Source organism: Arvicanthis niloticus, chromosome 2 (assembly GCF_011762505.2).
Source record: "Arvicanthis niloticus isolate mArvNil1 chromosome 2, mArvNil1.pat.X, whole genome shotgun sequence".
NCBI lineage: Eukaryota > Metazoa > Chordata > Mammalia > Rodentia > Muridae > Arvicanthis > Arvicanthis niloticus.
Window position 1 is genome coordinate 144,274,612 of NC_047659.1, and position 7,983 is coordinate 144,282,594.

Below are 7,983 nucleotides of genomic sequence, written 5' to 3' on the forward strand. Positions count from 1 at the left end.
TGCACATATGCTACGCGTGTTTCCAGGTGGTGGCATTGGTACAGCCAATTAAAGACCTTTGGTTTGTGGTTAAGTCTCAGGAAACCCTTAAGGATTGAAGCCGGTTGACGCTGTGGGTCTACTTGTGAAGTTCTTTTCCCCTTCACATTACTCAGTCCACCCTGCAAACTTTCCATGGGAGTCCTCCAGCTCCCTCCAACTTTTGGCTGTGAGTCTCAACTTCCATTTGGACAGCTGTTGTCTGCTGAATCTTAGAGGAGCACTATACTAGGCTCCTGTCTGTAAACATGGCAGAGTATCATTTATGGTGTCAAGGAATGATTCCTGTCCATGGGCTATGTCTGAAGTTGGGTCAGTCATTGGTAGGCAATTCCCTCAGACACCAAGCCTTCATTATCCCTGCTCCTCCTATAGGCAAGATCTTGTAGATGGGTTAGTATCATCATTCCTTCACTGCGGGTCCTGCCTGGTTACAGGAGTGTCATCACTTCAGGCTCCATACCACACACTCCTTAAAGTGAGTCTCAGCTACAATCAAAATCATAGACTCCATGGAGCTTTCCCCATTCCATGTCTTTGACACATCCTAAAAATGTCCTTCCCCAACCTGCTGCTGATTCTCCTTCACTCTCTCCACCTTCTCTTGGCACACAGGTTCTTCGTACATTCTCCTCACCTTCCCCTCTTCCACACAGTTTCCTCCCTCCATCCACTCCTGAAGACTTATTTCCCCTGCTGAGTGTGTTTCAGTTATCCTCCCTTGTGCCTTCTTTGTAGTTTAGCATATTTAGGTCTCTGGATTGTCCCCTGGTTTTCCAGTACTTTGTGGGTAAGATCCACTTATAAGTGAGTACATACTCTGCATATGCTTACACTGTATTACTTTATACAGGGTGATAATTTATAGTTCCATACATTTGCCATTCTTGTTTTAAATATTTGTGTAGTATTCCATTGTACAAAGAATCCTATTTTTTAAATTTAATATTTTTGTTTTACTTACTCACTTTATATCCCACTCAGTGCTACCTCCCATTCACCCCCTCCCTCGACCTTTCATTTTTCCCCTCTCTTTCCTCCTTTTTTCCTTTGAGCATGTGGGACCACATGGGTACCCCTACCATACCCTGCCAATTCTCGTCTCTGCCAGGCTAGTCACTTCCTTTCACTGAGGCCAGAAAAGGCAGTGCAGGTAGTAGAATATATCCCAAGTACAGGCAACAACTTTTGGGTAGGCCCAGTCCCAGTTGTTCAGTACCCACAGAAAGAACAAGCTGCAAGTGTGGTACATATGTGTTGGGAGGACTAGGTCCAGCACATATATGTTCTTTGGTTGCTGGGTCAGACTCTGGGAGTCCCAAAGGTTCAGGTTTGTTGATGCTGTTGGTCCTCCTGTAGAATTCCTATCCAGGAATTCAGAGACCACAATCCTTCTTCCTATTTTTCAATAAGAGTACCCAAGTTCCATCCACTGCTTGGCTGTGGGTTTCTGCATCTGTCTTCACAGAACAATATTAGGACAAGTCAATAACTATCAGGTGAGCTTCCTGAGATATTCTGCTTTAGATTATGATATAATCTGAGACAGATTCGTTCTCACAGCCAAGGCCCAGGAGAATTTATTTTAGGAAAGATTCCTGCTATTAGTATGCTTTTCCTGTTATTACTTAACATATATTACAATCACTAGCTATTAGCCCACCCCTTTTGAGCAGATCTCTATAGGTCTACAAGATGTAATGCCTTATAGTAACGCTATACATACAAATATATGACATCTGAAGTCTTAATGATAATTTTATAAGGATTTCTACATAACATTATAGCCGTGGTTATTAAGCTCTTTGATAGTATGACTGATATCCAGTCCTTTTCTGATAGTCAAGACTGTAGTGAAAACTCTGTCAGTTTCCCATGTATCACCAGTTAATTGCCTCTTAGATAGTAACTAGACTTCTACTCAGAACCCATTCCAAGATGCTGTAAATCAGTTAACCAAAGGTCATTAAAAGGGAACTGATGATTTATTTTCATTAGTGCTAGGACAGACAATAAAATATTCACTGGGTTATCTGTACAAAACTTCACTAATAAATTAGTTATGCTTTTAAAAGTTCAGTGAACCCATGGAGCTACGATAGGTGACGGACATTTAGCCAAATAATTACTCCTAATGGATATGCATATAAACATTCTCTGTTGTAAACTTCTGTTTCAATTTATGCTTTGCTTCTATGTGTAAACTGGTAATGAATTTTTAAACATGTTATTGTATATTCTGAAAGATGTTTTAAGTGTGCAGGACAAAGAGAAAAATCGGAACTGAGGTGAGAAGAACTGAGCTGAGAGGAACTGAGTTGAGAAGAACTTTTTAGAACAATTTTAGATAGAACTGAACTCCAGAAGAACTTAGAACACACATAGCATTGAGAGAAAAAGGAATTGAGAGTAAGACCATTATTGTGACATCAGAGCAAGAGGAGGGAACAAGATTACAAAAACAATGCAGAGTGGAATAACAGAAAATATAGTTAACATAAAAAACTAAGACAGCAAGGTGAAGAATGCAGAGGGGAAAAGGAAAAAGAAGAAGCTACAAAGAGAGCAAAAGGAGCAGGCAAGCTTCTTCTTACCATGGGACAGAACAGGTTTTTTCTTACTAATAAGGAAGGCTTAGAAGTTATTAAAGAAGCTGGGCAGTGGTGGCGCACGCCTTTAATCCCAGTACTTGGGAGGCAGAGGCAGGCGGATTTCTGAGTTCGAGGCCAGCCTGGTCTACAGAGTGAGTTCCAGGACAGCCAGGACTACACAGAGAAACCCTGTCTCGAAAAACCAAAAAAGAAAAAGAAAAAAGAAATTAAAGGAACAAAGCTGACTTCTTATGAACTTGGATTTAAGTCATTTACCATTAAAAGGGTAGAAGCTTTTTCTTTCTTTATGCAGTAAATATTGGAGGACACTTTTCATCCAGAATGTGTGAGTTATTTCTGAACTGGTACCTGATCTACTGTTCCATATGCATATGTAAGTATGGATGTTCCTATGTATGTATGAAATTGTGAGAATGTATGCATATGTGTATGTGTGTGTATGCGTATGTAATTCTGAGAATGCATGCAAGCTGGGCTCAAATGCTTTGAATGGAAATGAATAAATATGCATGTGTTGATCTGTACATGAACTTGTGTGAGTTTATGCATTGGCTCATGTAAAACTTTCTCCCTCTGTGAGTGTTATTTACTTCTCCCAGTTCAATAGAAGTTTATTGCTCCAAAATTTTCCCTAGTGAGACAAGAAAGAGACATCTGGAAAAAGGGAAAAGGATCTAGCACTTAATCCTTTACTTAATCTCCTGCTATTTAGGATGAGGTGCTAAGGCCAGAGACAGCAGTTTCTGGCCTCAGAGGAACACAGAAGTCAGGTCAGCTACAGTAGCATAGTAAGTTAGACTTAGATAAGTAAACTTTTTATTGTCATACAGCAACCCTAAATATCTCTTAAGACAAAGAGCATCAACTGATGCTCTTCCCCCTCCACTGCCTCAAGAAGAACCTACAAGAAAGAAGACCCCACCAGGGCTGGTCTGCTGCAACTGTTTGGTCAGCTGCTAGGTAGAGCCTCTTAGAGGACAATTTGCTCCTGTCTGAAAGTACAACAGAGTATCAATAATAATGTTAGCGATTAGTGCTTCACCATTGGATGGGTCTCAAGCTTAGACAGTAATTGTTTGGCCATATCCCCAGTCTCTGCTACAACCCCCATGCCTACATTTTTTTGTAGACAGAATAAAATGTGTGTTGAAAGTACTGGGTGGGTTGGTGTCTCTATGACTCCACTGGGGTTCCTCTCTGGCCTCTTCAGGTTTTATTTTCTGCAATATAGTGATTCATAGCTAAGATCACCTCCACAGATTCTTGGGTGCCTCCATTATCCCGGGTCTCTATATTCTTCTGGACGTGCCTTCTACCTCCTCATCTCTGTCATTGTCTATTGGGGTTAATGGGGTTTCTGGGTAGGGGTGAATCAGGACACGGGATGCAGAGGAACTGTGCACCACTGTATACTCCCTTGAATTCTTCAGCATCTTTTAAAGGCAAGCAGAATGAAGATTTCTCACAGCTTCTAATTCATAACAACTACCTCGCAAACAGTAGTTTATCAGGTTCAAGGTGAACTCGACCTCCTTGCAGACTTATATATCTATCTGGGGACAAACTCTTTTACCTGTTGTTAGTGGTCAACTCAGGTGTTCATGCTTGTAAGGTGTCTTAGTTGGGGGTTTACTTTTCGCTACCTGTCCGACCCACAGAAAGGAGTAACACGACACGAGATTCTTCCCAATGCAGTTTACTCAGGAACCTTTTTACAATATCTCTCTGGAAGCCCCAGATCCCAGTTCCACTTTCCCTTTTATCCCTATGCCTGGTCACTCAGAGCCTGCCACATGGGCACACACCATTGGAACATGTCAAATGGCCTGATTCTGCATGGCAGCGAGTCTGCACAGTAGCTCTGCAGATATGGCTCTGACCGGGTTGTGTGAGGAAGTCAGGCGTCATTTACCATTCACAAAACCCAGCAGGTGCCATTCATAAACTTAGACGGGTGTCATTCATAAGCTTAGGCGCCATTTTAGCTGGCCGCCACACCTCCCCACAAATTCCTCTTTTTTTATTGATTTGATGAGAAGTCTCATCGACCTCAGACGAAAAGAGGATAGGGTACTCATTACCATTTTCTAATGGGGAGGGGGTAGAGGCCTGATCCCCATTAGGATGACAAATATGGGACACTGTAATGATTTTCAGACCTCTGTCGTTGTGCAGTAGGTCCACTAATCATACCTGTCCCAACGCCTTTTCATGGGGGAAGGATTTTGGAGTCAACCTCCATGCAATCAGTCATATCCCTCAGGGAATCTACCTTGATATAATTCAAGGACATCCCTTGCAGTGCCACCTGACACCCTGTGATTACTGGTACACAGAGCCCTCCTCAAAACTGCTGGGCAAGCATCCTTCTCATCAAACCATATATCCATGTCCAATCATATTGTAGCCATACTTGTGGCGACTGTCCCAGCTCTACTGCTGCAAATGCCTGTACCATCAGAGCTTGATCACGGGCATGTCCAACTCTCATGCGACACAGACAACAGAATGCTAGGCAACTGATGGGGACCAGGCACATAGCAACCTCCCCGGTTCCCACCCACTCCCCAATGTGGGACATTGCTTGAAGTGATGTGGACGATGACTGCCTCAGTTCTCTCATCAGTTTGTCAAATTCCCCAGACCAGTTTCCTGTGAGATATCGAGAAAGACTCCAGGAGAGGTTAGCTTGCATTATGAAACGGAATAGATATAACACACAGTCCTGTGTATTTCCATTGGCAACTCAACTGGGCCAATTCCATACTTGTTCCTCAACAAGATCAACTTAATTATGCAATAAAAGGCCCACCTTAAAGTCATTGTAGAACGGGCCTCTACTGGCCAAGGAATATAGCAAGGCATACTGGCAATCAGAGCAAAAGGACATAAAGAGGCATTCCAACACAAAGAATAAAAGCAACTATTATTGTACTATAAAAATAAAAGCAACTATTATTGTACTATTAAAACTACCATTAAACACTAACAGTAGTGTCAGCAGCCTCATCGCCATCTTCTGCCTGTGTCAAGATTCTCTCTCTCTCTCTCTCTCTCTCTCTCTCTCTCTCTCTCTCTCTCCTCTCTCTCTCTCTCTTTCTCTCTCTCTCCCAAACCCCCACCCCCACACACAGACACACAGACACAGAGCTGCCAAACACAAATAAGAATATACCAAAATTTCCATCCTCGACCATCTTAAGGTCCTCTCCCGAAACTGAAACCTTATCCACGGCCTGTAAGAACTTTTTCCTTTCGCTTTTAGCACTTTCACTTTTAACTCATATACTTTCACTTTTCACTTTTAACTCGTCCCAAAACCGGGAACTTATATCGTCTCCTATCCGAGAACCTAACTTGTCCCACTTGCATGGGAACTTTATAGTCTCTAAACCGAGAGCTTTCTTTTGTCCCACTTACCTGGGAACTTACCAGCTAGCTGTCCTGACTGCGTTGGGTTCTGAATTCAATCCCCGTACGGGCCACGACTTATGGCTACCTGTTCTGACCCACAGAAAGGAGCAACACGACACAAGATTTTTCCCAATGCAGTTTACTCAGGAACCTTTTTACAATATCTCTCTGGAAGCCCCAGATCCCAGTTCCACTTTCCCTTTTATCCCTATGCCTTGGTGACTCAGAGCCTGCCACATGGGCACACACCATTGGAACATGTCAAATGGCCTGATTCTGCGTGGCAGTGAGTCTGCGCAGTAGTTCTGCAGATGTGGCTCTGACCGGGTTGTGTGAGGAAGTCGGGCGCCATTCACCATTCACAAAACCTGGCAGGTGCCATTTATAAACTTAGGCGGGTGTCATTCATAAGCTTAGGCGGGTGCCATTGATAAGATTAGGCGCCATTTTAGCTGGCTGCTACACCTGCTCCCCACACTTACTATGTTAACAGACACCATGGCAAGGCAAGTCTTATAAAGGACACCATTTAATTGGGGCTGGCTTACAGGTTCAGAGGTTTAGTCCATTATCATCAAGGAGGGAACATGGCAGCATCCAGACAGGCATGGTACAGGAAGAGCTGAGTTTTCTACATCTTCATCTAAAGGCTGCTAGCAGAGCACTGGCTTCCAGGCAGCTGGGATAAGGGTCTTAAAGCTCATGCCCATGTTGACACACCTACTCCATCAGGTCCACACCTTCTAGTAGTGCTACTCCCAGGGCCAAGCATATACAAACGGTCAGACAAGGTAAATTCTTTTCCTCTCAGCTACTTATGGTCTGGTTCACTTGCATATCTTTGAACAACATTCCATTCTACACAACTGGAAAATTTTTCGACCTATGCAGCCTTCCTCGGACAGAAAGAAAGTCTCTTCCTCCAGAGACTCATCCCAAACTGTTGTGCCCTCCTGCGGTCTATGCCCTCTCTGTGTGGAGCAAGTTCTGGTCTCCTCAGTCAACATAGTGCTTCTAGTGACTTAGAAGCCAGTGCTTTCTCCAGATGGAGCAAAGTTAGGGTTGCCTCTTGTCATCTATCTGTCTAACTTCTGTGTCCTGGCTGACCTGGCGTCAATCTCCATCCCCATTACTCTCCTCCACCTACTTGTCCTCCTGCTCTTCTTCCTCTTTCTCCTCCTTGTTTCCCCCTTTTTCTCCTCCTGTTCCTCATAATGTTCCTCCTGTGCCTCTACCTGCAGTCAAATGCACAGGATATAAGATCTACCATGTTACCACAGTCAAGTATCCAGTTCAGCAGTTCAGAACATGATGTATAAATGCCACAGCCCAACTACAGAGCATCTTTGATCTTCCAAACTTATCCTCTGTGTTTAGTGAAACATTAATTTTCACCTTTCTCACTCAACTTTTGGCTCCTCCTCTTAATTTTACCTCTGTGTATTTGACAGCTCTAAGGATCATGAAGCATTTGTCATTCATTTGTGGCTGGCTCATTCCACTTTTTATAAGAACCTCCTGGTGGTTTGAATGAGAACTGTTGCAATACACTCATATGTGTGAATATTTGGTCCCTAGATGGTGGGAAAAATTGGGAAGGATTAGCAGGTGTGGCCTTGTTAGAAGAAGTTTGTCACTGGGGGCAGGAAGGCTTTGAGGTTTGCAAAATTCAAACCTTCCTGAGTGTTTTTTCCTAACTACTCATTGTGGATGAAGGTGCAATCTCTTACCTACTGTTGCAACACCATGCAACCTGCTCATTGTCATATTCTCTGCCATGATGGTCCATTGTTTTTTGTTTGCTTGTTTCCTTTATTAAACACAATATCCCTATCCCAGTCATTCAATTATACCATAGAAGATTCTGGAAGCCAATGATGTCATGAAAGCCTTCTGGATCAGAGAGGCAGAGAAAGAA